The 19,062-nt window shown below is 28.4% G+C and overlaps 1 protein-coding gene and 1 long non-coding RNA gene across 3 annotated transcripts in view; one reads left to right on the forward strand and one right to left on the reverse strand.

Annotated features, from left to right (window-relative positions):
* The window catches only part of LOC107443694 (fasciclin 1), a 264,168-nt gene that overhangs the window by 100,449 nt on the left and 144,657 nt on the right, over positions 1 to 19,062 (forward strand). The window lies entirely within an intron of this gene.
* Positions 5,016 to 19,062, reverse strand: part of LOC122269369 (uncharacterized) — a 19,657-nt gene continuing 5,610 nt past the window's right edge. The window contains exons 2-3 of one of the 2 annotated variants that reach the window (XR_006225146.2): positions 17,191 to 17,368; positions 5,016 to 6,451 (exon numbers count right to left, since the gene is read on the reverse strand). This is a non-coding gene — a long non-coding RNA (uncharacterized lncRNA). Of the gene's footprint in view, positions 6,452 to 6,492; positions 6,510 to 17,190; positions 17,369 to 19,062 lie in introns of those variants that run through there. The other variant, XR_011638182.1, reaches the window with a different exon arrangement.

Raw genomic sequence — 19,062 nt, forward strand, 5'->3', positions numbered from 1 at the left:
ACTTATATTAGTTTGCAAATTGTTCCATTACTCCAAACATATTTAAATAAGTGATTTTGTTTTATATTCATCTATTTAAAAAAGATTGTTTTATTATAAAAATACTTTGTTAAATATGTAGCTTTGTTTATTCCTTCATTCTCGCATTTCTTTTACATTTTCTTTTTGCTACATGAGATACATTTTTTCTTTCTTCATACAAAAAACTCATGACACAATTTAAATATATATATAGTACAAAAATAATAAATACTTTTATATTAATAAAAGAATTAAAACTCTTTCGGTTTCATAAAATGTCTTTGTTAAAGAGTAAGCGTAGAGCTATTCTATTTTGGAAATTCAAGGCTGAAAACATACCATTGAATAATAATTAGATTTATATTTGAAAGGAGGAGTTATTTTTAGAATCTTGTTCCTCTTTCACTTCCATATTAGGAAGCATTAAATGATTTTCCATAGTGCGTAGAGTTACAATGGCATGTACGACTGTAACCTAATTACACCAATTTCTGTACTATTTAATGCGGGAGCGATTGTTTTCGCATGTCTCTTGCTGAATAACATGTTCCAATAACCATCTGGAGATTTTTCCACACCCCCTCCTGTGTGGAGGGGAGATGTGAACTGTTGTAACCACCAGCTATCTTTAAATCTTTAAATAAAGCTTTTTATAACGTATCATGACTTTCAACTGCATTTCTTAATATGAATACACCAATGATAACAGAGGTGTAGCCCTGCTATTACAAGACGCCAGGATAATTCCTTAGTGGAGACCGGCTGTAATTACATATATATATATATATANTTCTGATGATTCCTTCATGGTGTTGCATTTTCTACAAACAGCAGTTTATATATATATATGTAGTTGGTAAAAATTATGGAAACACTTCTATACTAACTCTATTTTTTCACGTTTCGCAAGAAATACTCAGTGAATAAATATTTATAACTTCGAATTGTTTAGGTCATGCGATTTCTCATACATATCAATAAAGTTTAAAGCTTTTAGAGGGCTGAGGGACCAGCAATAAATTGCGAATGAAAAAGACCAGAATGTTTTTGAACACTGTATGTCAAAAAAATAAAGCGATAAGTATGTAACTTATATCAAATAGTTTGGTTATCCTATGCAATAACTGCACAAAGTTGCATAAATCTTGCTTAAATATTCATTGATATATGGACATTTTTATAAAAAAAAAACTTATTTATTTGCCTTACGTCTCCTGACTAACTGTAGAAATAGTTAACAAAATTTTGCAAACTTTTTAGATTAATTTTTAATTAAAAATAAAAGCCTAATTTTTAAATTAAAAAAATTCTTTGGGAATTTGGAAGATATGAGTGTTTAAAGTATTCCTCTCAAACTGTACATGCACGGGACACAATTTAAATTTTGTTTTGAATCGTATTTGGTAACTTGTAAAAAAAATTTCAGCAATTTTCAAAGCAGCTTTTAATTTTTTATTAAAAGTTATAAATGATATGGGGTTTCCCACGAATTTAATTTTTTATCATATAACAAAATCCAATTCATATGATAGAATCCAAAATTTATGGTCCGGGCAACAAAATGCGGTAGTATTAGGAAAGAAAACGTGTAAAACGTAGTTTAATAGAAGATTGTCTTATATTATGCCAATGTCATTTTTTATCAACTTTATTTGATAGTGTAAATAAAATTCATGGAAAATCCCTTACAACTTACAGTTTTCTTTCAAAATTTACAAAAACTACATTAGCTAGAAACTTTTAAATTTTCAAGGTACTCAAATCGGATTTTTTTATGAGTTTTCAGAACGAAATGTAGATTCAGAACAAAATTATGATAAAATAAATTTAAATGTTTTCAGCTCATGCGCAGTATGAAAGGCTGATTTTGAATTTACACACATGTTACACAATTTTTAAACAATTTTTTTTTTAAATTTTAAAATGTCATTTTAGTTATTAATTACAATTTACATTAAAAATCCATGAATATTTAAGCTAGGTCAACGAAATGGTGTGCTGTTGTTGCATATGATAATCAGAGTAATTAATACAGTTTACTAGCTAATTTTTGTATTTTTTGGCATAGGGTGTTCAAAAAAACTATTTTTCGTTTGTAATTTGTTGCCGGTTCCTATAAACTCTAAAAGCTGTGAACTTCAATGATATGAATGAGAAATCACATGACCTAAATCTTTCTATAGTTTAAAATAATTCTCTGAGTATTTCGGGAGAAATATCAAAAAAAATGAGTAAGTGTAGAAGTAATTCCATAATTTTGTCCAACTCCTGTATATATGTGAAGAAAATACAGATTATTTAGGATTCTACTAAGGATTTTCTTTATATATGAATAAAATCCCAAGTAGCTAAATCTTAATAAAAAATGGTACATTTTAAAAACATTTCTACTAGCACGTTAATCTACTACCACTAACGAAATTTTTCAAAACCTGCGGGTACTCTATATATTACTCAGCTCTTAAAATCAATCTAAATTATTTTTTAAAAGAATTTTACATTTTAAGTAATATTAAAACTTGACCAGACGCATCCGTGCGATTATTATTTTTTTTTTCAAAAAGATTGTTTACATCTCAAGCAATAATTAAATCAAGTTAAGCATGTGTGATTTAGATTGCTCCTAATTGTGAGTTTCTTTTTATTGATTCAATACCTAAGATGGTAAGAAAGTTCAACAATCTGGATCTTCTGTACTGTAGCAAACTCAAATAACGTTGCTTCAATGCTAAAATATAAAATGGTGTTTTAAGCAGACTATGAATTAACAATTGAAAGCGAGAACAAATAAAATAAAATAAAAAAAGGCTCATTTGGATTATTTCCCCAGACTATTTGGTCTGCTTACTATTACAGTAAAAATATATTTCGTAACGTGATGTTCTATCATAAAATGTCTTGATAAAGAATACATGCTGAGCCTAAGTAATTCAAAATTAACAATTTACAAATTATTTTAAAATCTAGTTTTTTTTTCAGATTTGTCTTAAGTTTTTGAATAAAAAAAACCTATCACTTTAATGAGGAGAATATTTAAAACTTTTAGGAGCATACAAATCTGTACATTTTAACTTCATTATTTTAATAGCGTCATGTATTAAAATTTTGTAACGACCATTAAAATTTTAAAATCAACTAAGTGAAGTGATATATCGAAAAAACGATAAGCGTATTAAAAAATAAATTCTATCCTGAAACTGGAAAGTATCTAATTTAATTAGTCGCATATTCTAAAATTAGCTGGTATTAAAATATTTTAGTTATTCGACTTTTTGCTTGACCATATTTTTCTACCAATTCCGTTGAAAATATTTTATCATATCTCATTTTTTTCCTTTAAATCTCCTACTTCATTTTACTAGAAGCTTCTATGTAATATATTATTAAGGAAAAATAATTTTTAAAGCTATGTTCCATTCTTAATAAAATTACTTCAGGTTTTCACGTAAAAAAGTATTTAGGAAATTATTGAATCATTTTTCAGGATACGATTAGGCTTATTATATTATAAGGATACCTGGAAGGTTTTTTTCACACTAGGTCACACTAACTCACGCCTCTCTTATTAATTTAATTGCTTCAAAATTTATACTTTGAGACCAAGATTTTTATCAAGGAAATTAATTTTTTTCCACTAAATTAAAAAATTGTGTTTATAAGAATTGAAATAAGATAGTCTCACTTAATTAGAATATGGAGACTAATTTTATTCTGGACAATATTTTATGATTTTAAAAATGTGTTCTCTTTTAATCCAAAGATAATTACAAGGCAAAATTTCAATAGAATTGTTTGTACCAAAAGAGTCGTTCACGGTGAAACATTCCAGATCAAATTACGGTATAAGTACCGGCACTTTAGGGACATACTCTGTAAAATCCTTTTTTACAGTAAAATAATATACCGTAATTTTTACAGTATTATTATTTTTTCAGAGTGATTCAGCGATTTTATTGTATTTATTACTGCAAAAATTACAGTATATCAGAATTTTGTTCGTAACATGTTCCGGTAAAAATGGGTTTTACGGTAAAAAGTACAGGTACCCTAATTTCTGGTACTTTCTACCGTAATTTGATCCGAAGTTTTTTACAAAGCATATTTTCTAATAAATCAGGGCAGTTGTAATGTATTCACCACAATATTATACAAATATACTGTATTGCACTTTTTCTAATTTTGCATTACCCTTATTCGTTCCTTTTTACCCTTATTATGTTCCTTATTCCTTATTTACCCTTATTCTGTTCCTTTTTTATGTGTAGATTAATCCCATGTGTTGTATTTTTTAATATTGAAAATTATAACAGTGAAAGCATTTGCTTAGTAGCGAGGAAAGTGCTAATATTTTTTATAGCCAATACCAAACTCATTATCCAATGCTTTTTACATTTATAGGCAATATTTTTTAATTCTATAGGCAATATTTCTGCTTTTCTAATTTTCCAGTTTCATGTTTGTGCTTGTTTTTCATCTTGTAGTTGTTTATAACTCTTAATATAAGAAATATATCTAAACTGATGTATTATAAGAGAATTAAACTCTAACCAAAGTATTTTTTAATGTTGAAGATTCAAACTGTGCAGGTAGTTGTTTTATTAGTATGTTTTAATGTACCCACGTAAAAAAAGTGTAAAAATATTTTTTTCTGTCTTAGTAAATCAAACGAAGGAAATGCACTCAATTATTCTACTTTTTACAAAAACGTGAAAATTTTGTTCAAAAATAATCTACTCCAAAACGTGGCTAAACTTTCCCATAATTATGCTCAAGTATTGAAAATATTTTAATAAGAGGCTGCATTGTATGAAATCCAAACATTATTCGCATTGAATTTAATGTTATATATTAGTGCTGTAAACTGAGACTAAAAATTAATATATAAAGGAGCCAAAACCACGTTGGCTCAAGGGATAGAGCGTTCGCTTCCTAATGAGATGAACCAGATATATGCTGTATATATAGATTAATATGCTTTAAAAATAGAATTCTTATTTTTATTAACTTATTTAGTTTATTGTTAGCTTAAATAATAATAAACTGGTATGAAAACTATTTTTGAATTTATATTCTTTTGGGGAAATAAATGTTAGGATTATACAAAAATTATTAAAGGTTTGCGTAATTACTGCAGTAGGTGTGAATTATTAGTTAAGTAGGTGACAGAGATCAAAAATTTTTAAATAACTATAAAAGAGATACATTGAATAAAAAGTATTTTGTTTCATTTCGTAGAATTGTGTATCTTTAACTATTTAGCACTTCTCATATAAAACTCATTAAACATAACGTCTGAGCTGTGGTTACTCGAGGGATAGAGCGTTCACCTCCCTATGAGGTTATCCAGTTTCGAATTCCAGTAGTGGCTGGTTGATACGAATTCTGCTCCCGGTTCCCATAGTGTTGACCAAAGATATCCTCAGTGGTAGACGGTTTATGGCCTAGAATCCCCTTGCCGATGCGTTAACCATGAGAAGTTGTTTAGTGGTATATTGGTTTATTGGAATTACATACACAGAAGAGCCATTACATTATGACCACCTTCCATCTATAACAATGCGCTCGCCCAGGTTTTCATGGTTTCTCGCCCAGGAACAATGTTTTCATGGGGCACATTAGGACCCATAATCCTCATGGAACAATACCTGACGTCTGTAAGCTACTTGAACATAGTTGCAGACCAGGTTCACCCATTCATGGAAACAGTTTTTCCCGCGGGGGATTGTGTTTACCAACAGGATAATGCACCATGTCATAAGGGTCGAATCGTCATGGATTGGTTCGAGGAACATTCCAGTGACTTTCAAGTCATGTCTTGGACCCCAAATTCACCTGACCTTAATCCAATAGAGCATTTTTGGTCCTACTTGGAAAACCAAATTCGCACTGCCTCGCTACCCCCTCGTAATGTGAGGGAATTTCAAGACCAGTTGGTGAGCGCTTGGAATCAGAAACCTCAGACTACCTATCAGCACCTTGAGGAATCAATGCCATGGCGGGTGCTAGCAGTTTTGAGGGCTAAAGGTGGTCCTACATGTTATTAGCAGAGTGGTCATAATGTAATGGCTCTTCGGTGTATATTTGCCGGCTTGTGTGCTCAATTTCGAATTATAAACCTTCATCATATAGAGGAACAGGTAGCACAAAACAGATAAGGACAGCACGAAGATACATCCAGTGTGTACCTCCATGATTTGCGCAGCGTTTGCCATATCGTTCGGTCAAGAAGGCTCCATGGGAAGTTGCTCTCCTAGTTTTCCTAGCCATGCAACGCAAATGCGGGTTAGTTCCATCAGAAAGTCCTTTACGAAAGCTATTTCGGTCCAATACAGTATCCAAAAGCTCCCTTGTCTTCTGGGTTGGGTGGATTGTTTAATGGTGACGGGACTCGTATTTACTCCATCCAGAGAAACTTCTAGGTATCAGTAGCCTATTAAGTAATCATTTCAACAAATAATATTAGCTTTGATACCCCATTAAAAGTTATACTAAAACACAGAATTATTTTCAGAATTAATAAAATGCAATTAAAATGTATAATGCAAAATCTGTTGATAAAATGAACAATGAAATATATTTCGAAACTCTACATTTAAGTACATTGTAGCTGATGTAAACTAAATTTTCCAAAACATCTTCTTTTCTTTAAAATCAATACACCTTTTCATACTTAATGGTTTTGGCAGAAGAACTATTTGTATGACTTTTAAGATATAAATGTTAGTTACTTAAGAGTATAAAAATATATTTTTCGTAGCAGCTGGGTTAAAAATAAAATAGGAAAGAAATAACACTCTCATAGTTAAATTGGAGAAAGAGTTTTTTTAAGAATGTTGAGAGGATTGTTTTCTTTTCTTCTCTTTCAAATTTTTCTTTCTTATCAGAATAATTCTTAGGAGCATATTTCCGTGAAGATTTTTTTCAGTTTTATATTACATCTCATAGTTAAAAAAATTGGTTCGAGTATTCCCGATGTCAGAAATCAATATACACAAAATTCTTTTTGTCGCAAAAGCGCTAAGATTTCAAGATTTTTTTTCGCCTTTAAAAGGAAAAAATAAAATGCTCTTCACTGACTAACATCAAAGAATAATCTCTTCCTTTCTTCCTCTGAAAAAAATAATTATATAAGTAATGCAGGCATACTATTTTTTCTTTAAACTAATCATTAATATAAAATTTTATCTTTTTAAAGTGTGCAACTGTCTTATGACACTGTTTTATTCATAACCATCACACATAAAAAAAATTTGTACCATTTACGTCTGATCTACTGATTTGAAGCGTATTTGTAGTACTTTTTTGTAGTACTAAAAGCATGTAAGTACTTTTTTTAAAAAATACAGAAGATTTAGCGCCTGTGATATCTAATATATAGTAAAATATTATCAACTGAATATTATTTAAATCATAAAATGCCTTACATTATACGGTTTAACTAATGTGTGAATAAATTTGGTTTGTATAATATTTATTATTTGTTTCTTTAATATTTCAGTATATTTCAAAAGAGAAGCTAAATGCATATTGCCAGGCGTCTCCATTTACATTGTGTTTTAATATATTATCATTATTAGTAGACCAAATTAGATAAGACAAATTTTTGCCATCACTTAAGTAAATTTTTATTTGTCTGTCTATTCTATTTTTTTAAACGGAAACAAACATTTAAAAGAATTAATGTTAAAAAATGACTTTAGCTATAGCGAATGGAATTCTTCTCTATTGTTAACCCTACTCTTCTTTACTGTTAACCCTTCCCTATTGTTAAAAATGCTTATTAATTTAAATAACAGTTTAGAAATTAAAAGGAAACAATACTGATGATACTTTACTGCGTATAGATTAGATTTTTCATTAAAATTACAAAGCTGTGGGAGCATGTAATTCTAATTAAATTAACTAGAAATGAAACAGAATTTTAAATTTGCCAGCTAGTGGGGCTATCTCAAATATTAACTACTCAATATTCCATAAGGTGAAACTTGCGTTATACTATTAAGTAGCACATTGCAAATTAAAATACCTTGACACCACATTAAGCTGCTAAGAACTAAAGAGGGAGAAACTAACTAAAGTTGAGTATCTCATGTGAGTAGTTATTATTCACATAGACACCGTTTAATAACAATACACATTATAGTTCAAAGCATTAAAAACATAATACGTAAAACATTTTTCACAAAAATTGTCTTTACTTTCTTGTTTTTTATATAATTTAATATTTTGAAGATCAGGTTTAATCAAATACAAATACAAGAAAGGTATTCTTTGTACGCATGCCGTATATTTAAACAAGTATTTTGACGCTAGATTTTATTTCTTGTTAGAAACAGAATATCATTTATAGCTTGCATGAAAAAAAATTGCTTAAAACTTCAATTTAAAATATTTATAGTTCAGATTTAATATTAAGCTCAATTCTCAAACCTGAGCTCAGAAAAAGATGCTTTAAAAGCATCTATCTTGTTATTTACTGTATAAAAACAAATGGAAATTTGAATTTATTTTGCATAAGAGCTTAGATTTTTTATTTATTCTCTCATATAACAGCAGTTATTCTCAAATCTACTTTTCCTTTTAACCTCTTCAAAAATCTCCCTAGGTATTTGCTTCCAATTTTTAGAACTTTCAAAACGTCAGTTCTCCAAAATTGAGTCAAAAAGTGCCTCATTTTTTCATAATAATTTGATTGAATTTACACTTTAAAATTTAACAATTATTCCTTAAAGATTATTGATATGAACTCGATTTGAAGAATTATTTTCAGAACCAATAATATTAAATTTCGTTCCTATGCAATCTATATCTGGATATGAATGAAAAGACTGGAATTTAAATATCTGTATTTGATATGGAAAAAGTAATAAAGATATTTATTACTTTATTGCCTGTTTAAGCACCAGTATAAATAAAGAATCTAATTCTAGATGTTTCTGCTTGAATCGATCTAGCTATGAAAAATCTTTTAATAATATATAAATATACAACAGATCACAAAATAAAAAAAAGCCTCACCACGGATTACTTTTGATCTAATTATCGGATCGTCGTGTTATAGGACTCAATCTTAATGGATCTTGTGGGTGACCTTAAATATGCAAATTAAGTATTGCTGACAATATTTTTAAGTTACAAAATCAGACACAAAAACGTACTTTTTCTGAATCAACATAACTTTTTTTCAACGGATTCCGATTTTTGACCTGTAAAATATAGGGGGTAATCGCAATCTGGGAACCTGGAGGTTTGAATCCCTTCATGTTAATTTCCCTTTTGCATATTTCGTCACATCTCGAGGACTTTTTAAACAAACTGAAAAAAAAATGTTTTGCACATAATTATGTAATTCGTTTCTCCAAAGATACTCCATGCGAAATATAAGATTTAGTAAATACTTATAATTTTTTATTTTTTTACTTAATAATATTCAAAAAAATTTAATGTAAGGTTTAACATTGTTTACATCACTTTAAAAAATGCAATTTTAAATAACAAAATGTGAAATTTAAGCGAAATTTGTCGATCAGTCTCCGAGAAATCAAATTTTGAAATAGTCGTTTCTCTAAAAATAACTATTGAGACCATATTTCCTAGATTGCATCCATACCTTTATACTTCAAGGGTTATAAATCCAGGACATTTTAAAAACCATATGCTTATTTAGAGAAAGTACGTTTTTCTGTCTGATTTCGTAATTTAAAATATCGGCTGCTCTAATCAATTAGCATATTTGAACCCTTAGCATTGAGTCCTAGAACGTGCAGATACGATTATTCGATTAAAAGTTATTCAGAGTGGTCCATTCATTTTTTTACGTACTGTACATTAGCGACTATGAAATATATTAAGGATTTATTACTATTAGTTGAAAGTAGTTTCTTGGCATAAAAAGTAGGTTTAATGTGCTTTATTTACTAAAAAAAACTAATTTTAATATTTTTCATTTATTTTTAAAAATAACCAGGTAAGCCAGGATAGTAATAACTCGGCAGGGATGCGTGGACGTGGCCTAGTGATTAATTCCTGATAAAATTTCAAATACTAAGATTTTAATATAGCATAGATTATTACATTTCAATAAGAATTTAAGATAAATGTGAGAATTTCGAATTTTATATTATGGCCGCAGCACCACTTTTAAAGTCTGCTTTCTTGTATACACTAATAAATTGTTGTCTATTTACGAATGCAATAAAAATAAATCCATAGTAGAAAATGCAACTAGTGACAATGGAACATTTGAACTTAAAATAGGAAATTTTGTTTTGAATCAGGTCTTCATGCAAGTTGTAATCTAAATAAAGAATACACTTGCTGAAAGAAAAGAAATTCACCACCTGAAACCAATGCACGTTTTTGAATGCAAAATCGAAATCAAACAAATAAATTTTCTTATTAAATTTGCATGAAATTTTTGGCGCGTGTATGATAAAGCGCAGACTCATCTAGTATAGCATTTTGGCGAGATTTTTTCCCATCACATCCAATATTCATGGAAAACTATGCACGAGCAAAGGATAGGTGTCATGGTTTTGGTATAAATTCAAGCTGATAGCCGAAGAAAAGCTCTAAGAAGAAAAGATGCAAAAAGAAAGAAAAAAAAGCGGTTTCAGAATTCTGATAAAAGTTTTAAGAATTCTTCAAGCGTGAAAAACTACACATTTTAAACAATATTCTTGCATGGTAATGAAAGTAATATTTAGATTTCACGATCCTTAGATAAATAGAGCTCAGAAATTTACAGTTATAATAATGATTTCGGAAAAATTAATAAAAATGTAATTGTTATAATTAATTTATTTTAGTTTTATACTAATAAATCCATGGTATTATTAACCTATATTATTAACCTATATATCGGAAAATGGAACACAAAAGATTAAAACATTTTTTTTTAAATTAAATTCAAGGAAAAAAAATTTTGAATATTATTTAATAATTTTAACTCTCACAAAATTTTTATCAAAACATGCAGTTTCATTATTATTCAATAAGCAGGTATTTTAACTAATCTTTTTTAATAAATAAATTTGTTAATTTAATTACTAAAACATTCGTCAATTTCTTAGTTAATTTTAAATGTATAAAAAAATAGCTCTGAGTCACATTTATCTGAGTTATTTTCTCTTCCTGTATAATTTTTGTTGCTGAAAATACTTACTGAAAATATATTTAAATGCAAAAACCCATAGCTTAAAAAAATAAATATATTCAAAAAGATTTTAAAAAAAGCTAATATATTACTTTAAAAATTTAAAAAAAGCAACTCAATATACAAGTATACAATCAATATACAAGTGTAGTGGAGCATTTGATCATATCTTTCAACAAGTTCTGCAATACCCCTATTACCTATGAGACTGTCTATTGTTACCGATTCATATTTTAACCATACGTTAAAGGACAGTTATAGAAAACGATGATAATGATATGATTTGAAATCAGGTATAAACTTTTTTTAAAATCAACATTTAGTTACAACCCATCGATACTAAAAATGAGAGCATATTTATTGAGTTCACTTCACAAAATATCTGCTAAAAACTATATTACAAAGTAATATTTTCATATACATATACATTGAAAACAATTGATTTTACTTTTATGTATTGCTTTTTCTGCAAATAGAACTTAAAAATTGATTTAAAAAAGCAAATTTGTATTTCCGTTCCGTAATGTATCTTATTTACCATAAATTTCAAAATTTTTAAAATAAATTAATTAATTCTATTTTCTTTTTAGATGATTTTGTCACGAGGTTTTCATAAATAAGCATAACAATAAGCAAGCCATATATTTAAAAAGTTCTTTGAATACAAAAAATTAACTAATACTGAGGCCACTTACCAATCCATGAAAACAATGATTATTAAAAAAATGAGTGCAAATTCTACAAAAGAAAAAGAGTAAACTAATAAAAAAGCATCCCCATGTTTTTTTTTTATCGAGAATAAAAAAATCCCCCCTAAAAATAATTAGGAGATCCAACCAATATTTTGTTTTAAAGCAACGCTAAACCTGAAAGGGTTGACATAAAATCAAAAAAGCAATATTTCTGTTAAATTGTGATGCAAATTATACTTAATTTTGACTAACCATATTTTCCTAAATAATTGAAGATTAATTACGACAAATCTCTTTTAGAGAGTTTCTTTTTTTATTACAATACTGAATGTTTTTTATTCTTTTCAAATTAATTGAAACAATTAAATAAAACGTAAATAGCATTTTTAAAACACATTACTAGAAGATTTTTTGTATCCTTTGAAATCATTACCTACGCATTCATTCACTAGTTATTTTTCGAAAACTAGATTATAGATTTTTATTGCATACTTAAACAGAAACATGAAAAAATAATTTACCTTATTCAAAGTTAATAGTTTAGTAACTAGGGTCCTAGCTGACAGGAACTAAACACCTGCTTTCACCGGAATTTTTCCCTATCCCTGTGACCGAAAGACTAAGTAATCAAAGTGGTAATAAAGTAATTAAGGAATTTACATTTTCTTCGTTCTTATTCCTCCAAAGCTTTAATTAATTTTAGTGAAAGAATGTTATTTAGAATAAACAAAAAAAACTCATTTTAAGTTTGTTTCAAATTATTCGAACGAACTTGAACTGAATGTTGCGGAACATCATTATATCTTTATATTGAGATGTTAATTATATGAAGTGTCTCAAATAATAATGCAGCTGTTTTTAATTTATAAGTAAGTTTTAGAAAAGTTTACTTGTTTTGCAATTTTTTCTTCAAAAAAAAAACTAGCATTTTTTCATTGATTTATTTTTTTTTATATAAAGTGACGTTCTTTATGGCAGTTATAACAATACATAAACTTAGAGGTCTCGAAAAGTAATTAATACTGAGTGATTAACTCTGCAACATGCTCTTTGCTTTAAAAAAAAACTTCGTTAAATTAGTCTATAAGTATATAAGTTTTACAAGTATTAGTGCAGCATGGTTCAAGAACTTGAGGAGACAATGAAAAATTCTCATTCCCTCATATCATCAACGTTGTTAGTGTATTAATCTTCTTTTTTTTTGTTAGTGCAACAGCCCCTTGCAGGCTTTGGCTCCCTCAACAGCTGACAAATGCCAGCGCCTCTTAGCCATGGCAACTCCCTTCCAACTTCTAAACTTTAGGGTTTTCAGGTCATTTTCGATATCGTTGAGACATCTAGTGTTCCAAATCTCAAGTCTCTTTCCATGCCGAGTCATCTGGGTAAAACGGAGCCGGTATATGCACATTGTTGAGGTTTCTGAACTGGAGGCCTTTCACTGGGTGGGGTAGTTGGCCCCACGGCCAAACCCCAGCCTGGAGGACCAATCCCCTGATATAATTCCCAGGGTCAGGGTGCCCAGCTGTACCCCCAGACGCTGGGTACCCATTTTAGTCACCTTTTGAGACATGCATGAGCTACATTGAGACTATTTTTTTAGTGCATTAATATGCGGTAAAAATTTTATTGTCTTCTATTCCAACTTTCTTGCAGTAATTGGTTGTAACAGTGTATTTTATTTTAAAAATTCAATTATTGGTACCCAAAATTTCCTGATGGGATTTACCTGTGCAAGGGTGGTTAACCTGTGTTAGGGAGGAATAGGTAAAGACAGAGATTGCCGTAACGTGTTCATGATTTCAAACAAAATATAAATATTTCATTAGTAATCTGTTGTAATTTAAAAAGCTGAATTTTGAAGAGTTGATGTAGTTTTGGAGAAAAAAAAATTAAGTTTTGAACACTCTGTTCAGTGTGGAAAGCTATGAGGCTTCTATTCACTTTTGCTGCTTCATACTTAAACAAAGTAGGGTTTTCAGCAGTTGCTTTTCTAAAAAAAGGAAACTTCAGGAAATAAGGTAATTTTGAATTTCCTGGGCACTCAAAAAAGAAAGTATAATCAAAACTACCAGATCATGTTACAATTTACAGCGTTTCTGTCTTTATGGGAACACAAAAAACTTTAATTTTTAAAGAAGTGATTTAGTCATCATTTTAGTAAAATTAACAAAATAATATTTTATAATATGTAATTAAATTTGTTGAATGTGGTAGAATTTGGTAATTAAATTATCATACCTTAGAAAATAGCATAAAAACCATTTATTCAGTTATAATTATATTTCATATATTTATATTTTAGTTCCATATTCAGTTTCATATTTTTTTTTCAAAACGTATACAGTAATAAGTATTATAATTTTGAAAACCAGATTTTCTGATAAACTATTGCCATATTAATAAAAACAATGGGGAAATGATGGTTTAAAAACCGTAATGCAACAATATATTTTGGTTTTATCGATTAGAATTTAATAAACCAGAATTGCGTTTATTTTCTTTCCACTTACTGTTACTTTCATGGTTTTCTGTTTCTGGTGTAAAACATGTGAAGCAAGGATTGTTTACGCGCAATAATTATTACATCGTAGACAATAATTACATTACTGTGCTGTCGTAATACAATTTAAAACCTCGTATGGAAGCGCAAGATGAAAAAGTTCAGAAACTACTGAAAGATCATATCTTTAGAAAAAAGAACAATGCACAAGCAACAGTACAATGCGAAACCACAAACATAAAGCTAATTATAAGTAATTGCTTCCTCTTGTTTTAAAATAAAAATAAAGAAATTGAAAAAATAATTTTCAGAAGGAATGTAGTAGGAAAAAAACATAAACACTTGGAATTAAACTGCAAACCTATTGACTATTTTTGCTATCGTTTGTTGTAAATTCAAAAAAGAAAAAGCTTTTTTTTAAAGAAAAGATGTTAATTGTATGTTTTTAATGCCCTAAATAGCATAAATTATACAAAAATGAAAATACTTTTACTATCTTTAATTGTCCAGTGATACAAAAATAATCATTTTTTTAAACAAAATATCGCGATGTTACGAATTCCTTCTATTTATTAAAAAAGCTCCCAACAAGCAAGAAGTTTCAGAAATGTCATCGACGTTATGAAATCATGTTTTTATCAACCATTCAGTTTTCATAGGAAAGAAAAATAATCATGAAGATGACATCCTAAGACTTAAAAGTCTTTTCAGCGACGATGCCACAGAGCACAAAAGAATTTTTCAGCAGGGGTATTGAAAAAAAAATTAGAAGTCAAAATATTTTGTGTCACATATTTGTACTCGTTTTTACTTTAACGATAAATGCGGGAACAAAAACAAATACTCAGAAGAAAATAAACTTTCTCGCATTTATTTGCATTCGAATCTTCCAAAATCTCCGAAATAATGAGAAAAAGTGCTTTGGAGCTGAACTAGAGAATCATCAGCTTTATACGGGGCTGTCATAAAATTTGCATCAATTTTACTTTTCTTTGATGGATGAAGAAAACCATTTTGGGTTCCTGGTCTGGAAAGAACTTGACACTTACTAATTTTCTTGTTTCTTCTTTCGTTTTATTTAAATCTCTGTTAGAATAAAACCTATTTTTTATTCAAACATAAATAAATTTTACATCTTTGAATTTTTTCCCCACTTAAAATAAACACTTTTTTTGATTGTAGTTTTAAATAAGTACTCAAAAAAATAAAAATTAATAACTATAATTCGAAAAAAAAAATTGCACCAGATATTTTGCAACCTCCTGCTCAAGGTGCAACCAGGAATCTTCTACTAAAAGTATAACGAAACATCCAAACTAAAGTAAACCATCCGATCAGTACTAAAAGTTTTAGTTTCATCCTTCATTTACCAAATTATTAATAAATTATCAAAATATGCGAATCTTTTTTGCCCCATTAATTAATGTTTATTTTACGCTTTGATTTTTTTAAATATTTAACATTATTTTTGTGCATTTTTAATTTGGGAATTGCACCACATTATAAAATTTAATTAAAGTTAAATAATTATTACCTTGTTTTATAACGAGGTGCATAAATCAATAAAGAAATATAAAGAACTTGCTAGCAAGTTTATTAAGATAGAAAGCTGAGAATTTAGAAATGAATAAGAGGAATCACAAAATAGCGTCTTTGAATGAAATATCAGCAACTAAATAAATAATTCCACATGTGATATTCAAGTTCAAATAACCATATGTTGTAATGATAAAAGGAATGTATATATTATTTATTTATATATATTATTTATTTATATATATTATTTATTTATATATATTATTTATTTATATATATATATGTATATATAATTTATATATCATTTTTCAAGATTGGCATAGCTTCAAATCGCACTCTGAAATCAGTGTGTTCGAGTTTCTTCTTCGAGAAAGTAACACAAGTTTTTCCCCTTGATAATTTGTGTCTCATGGAAAAAGATAAACATTAGTAATTACAATTGGTCCATTAAGAGCAGCGATGGCCCAGGGGATAGAGCGTTCACCTTCCAATGAGGTGAACCGGGGTTCGATCCCGGTGATGGCTGGTCGACACGAATTCCGCATCCGGCTTGCACCGATCCCAGTGCTGACGTGAAATATCCTCAGTGGTAGACAGATCATGGGTTAAAGTCCTCTTGCCGTCAGGCTAACCGTGTGAGGTTTTCGTGGTCTTCCTCTCCAGGTAACGTAAATGCGGGTAGTTCCAACAGAAAGTCCTCCACGAAGGCAAATTTCTCCCAATACTTGATCCAGGAGTTTCCTTGCCTTCTGGATTGGGTTCAAAATAATAAGGCTACGGAGTTCAGCATGAGTAGTCATAAACCCGAAAATTGAGTCGGCTGTTCAACGACGGTTACAAAATAAAATAAAATTGGTCCGTTAAAGAGGTCGAGAGAATAATATGGTTCTCACACTTAGTAGAGAGGGAAACTTAAAATGTTAATTCTTGCATGCTTGAATTCAAAAACCAAATGCCGGATGCGAATACTAAAATGTGAGAAGGAGATGAATTTTGAATAATAAATTAAGAAGAAGAATTTAAATGAAGAAGAAAAATGTTAGAAAATTAGAAATTGTAAAAAAATTGTAAATTAGAAATTGTCAAAAAAAAAAAAGACTTTTCTCCAAAAATTTGGTCTTTTCTTACTTTAGCAAAAGTTTTTACGACCATACCAATGAAAATCAAATGAAGTTTTTACCTTTTTTAGATTTCTTTAAACAATTGAGGCATGTTTTGAACTCAAAAAGCCGCTTTTTTTATATATTTTTTTGTTATCGTGAGGTACGTTTTAAATCAATACTTACTGTCCAAAATTGATCATTTTGAGGATTATTGGTCTGTTTCAGTATAAACAATTTCTCATGTCATCACAGAAGAAAAATTTGTCTCTTGCGTACCATAATTGATTCCTATCGCTTTTTTCCGTTTTTCTTCATGTTGAACGATATTTTGTGCATTTCTATTATTTCAAAAGCTTTGTATCTGCAAAAATTTATAAAACTTCATAAAATTCTACGCAATGAATTAATGAAGACTAGAATAAATATTATGATTGAATTACTATATTTATCATGCTTGAGAACTTTTAGGACATCATATATACATCAAAAATTCAAAATAATTGAACATTTCTTCTTTTAGTAAATTGTATCAAATTTAAAAAGTAAATTTGATTTAGCAGAATTTTGATATCATTAAAAAGGTAAAATAGTTTTGTTTTCCCTAAATTTTTAAACTGTAACATTGTCTCAGTGCAAAAGTTTATCAAACACATTGGTTCTTACAGATATTGAACAAAAAATGACAATAATTGAATAAAAATTTGTATCCCGAAATCCAAATTCATCTGTAAATAAATTTTTTGTAATCAAAAGAAAAATCCCAGAATTCTTGTTTAAATTATTTTACTACTCGATTCTCGAAAAATTAAAATATGCCTTCGTTAAAAAGGAATTTTAAAATTTAAATAAATATTTTGTTTGATTATTCTCAATGTAGGCAAACTTAATAGAAGACACGAAAAATAAAATATTATTCTATTAATATGCATGCGTAATATAAAAAAGTGTTTTGTTTGTAGTCCTGCCTTAATGCATAGATTTTTTAAAATTATTTAAGTAATTATTATTAATAGTTATTATTTATTAACAATAATTAATCGAATCCCTTTTAGCAACATTTTCTGAATTAATTTTATTTTAATGTTATTTGCAAGTATAAAAAATATATATGAAATAAACGTAGGAATTAGTTTCAATATAATTATATTAATTCGAAACTCTAGCTGTAATAAATACGTTACGGTTTGAGGTTAAAACAGAATTTGAACATGTTTACTAACAGAAGCGATTATACAAATATCTGGAGAATTACACTTGCCATCTACAAAAGATAATTCTTATGACCTAGATACATTTTCAAATCTACATGAAAGTATAAGTACCAAATAATTTAGCGCAAATTAGGAAATGGAAGTAACGCATTTTAAACTGATTTTCAGTTGAAGCATATTTAACTTTAGCGCTAAATAACTAACATTGAATATTTTAATACATAGGAGCAGAACGCAGACATAAATTCACTGGACTAAGGCAATTAAGCTTTGCATGCGTGTTAAACATCTCTAATCTTTAAACTAATCTTGCAATTTTGCTTGAGTAAACACAATTTAGATAAAATTTTGCTGAGATAATTACTTGTACCAATTTAATGGTTAAAGATTTCTAAAGAAATAATTTTCTAAATTGTGTTGTGGTACTATAAAATTGACTATAAAATTGACATTGTTTGCTGATATATATATATATATAATACCGTAATTCTCGTTAATATAGCAAAATATATGGTATTTAAACCATTCATTTGGTAATTTTTCTGTTCATATCGCAACGGCTAACCGGAAATTCTGATTTTCAAATAATAGATCTTATTGCCACTCATTTAATAAAAAATACAAAACCAAACATTAAATTTAACCGAGTAAAGTGTTTTTACGATAAGGTAACATAATGAAATTACTAAATTTCACTAAATTTTTTAAATCACTAATTATCACTTATTACGAAACCATGTTTTATTGTTAAATTTACCAAATAATTAACAAAGAGCTTCTGTAAAGATTACCAAGCTTTTTGGTAACTTGTGAACATAAAATAATGTTAAGATATATATATATA

Source organism: Parasteatoda tepidariorum, chromosome X1, assembly GCF_043381705.1.
Source record: "Parasteatoda tepidariorum isolate YZ-2023 chromosome X1, CAS_Ptep_4.0, whole genome shotgun sequence".
Taxonomy (NCBI): Eukaryota; Metazoa; Arthropoda; class Arachnida; order Araneae; family Theridiidae; genus Parasteatoda; species Parasteatoda tepidariorum.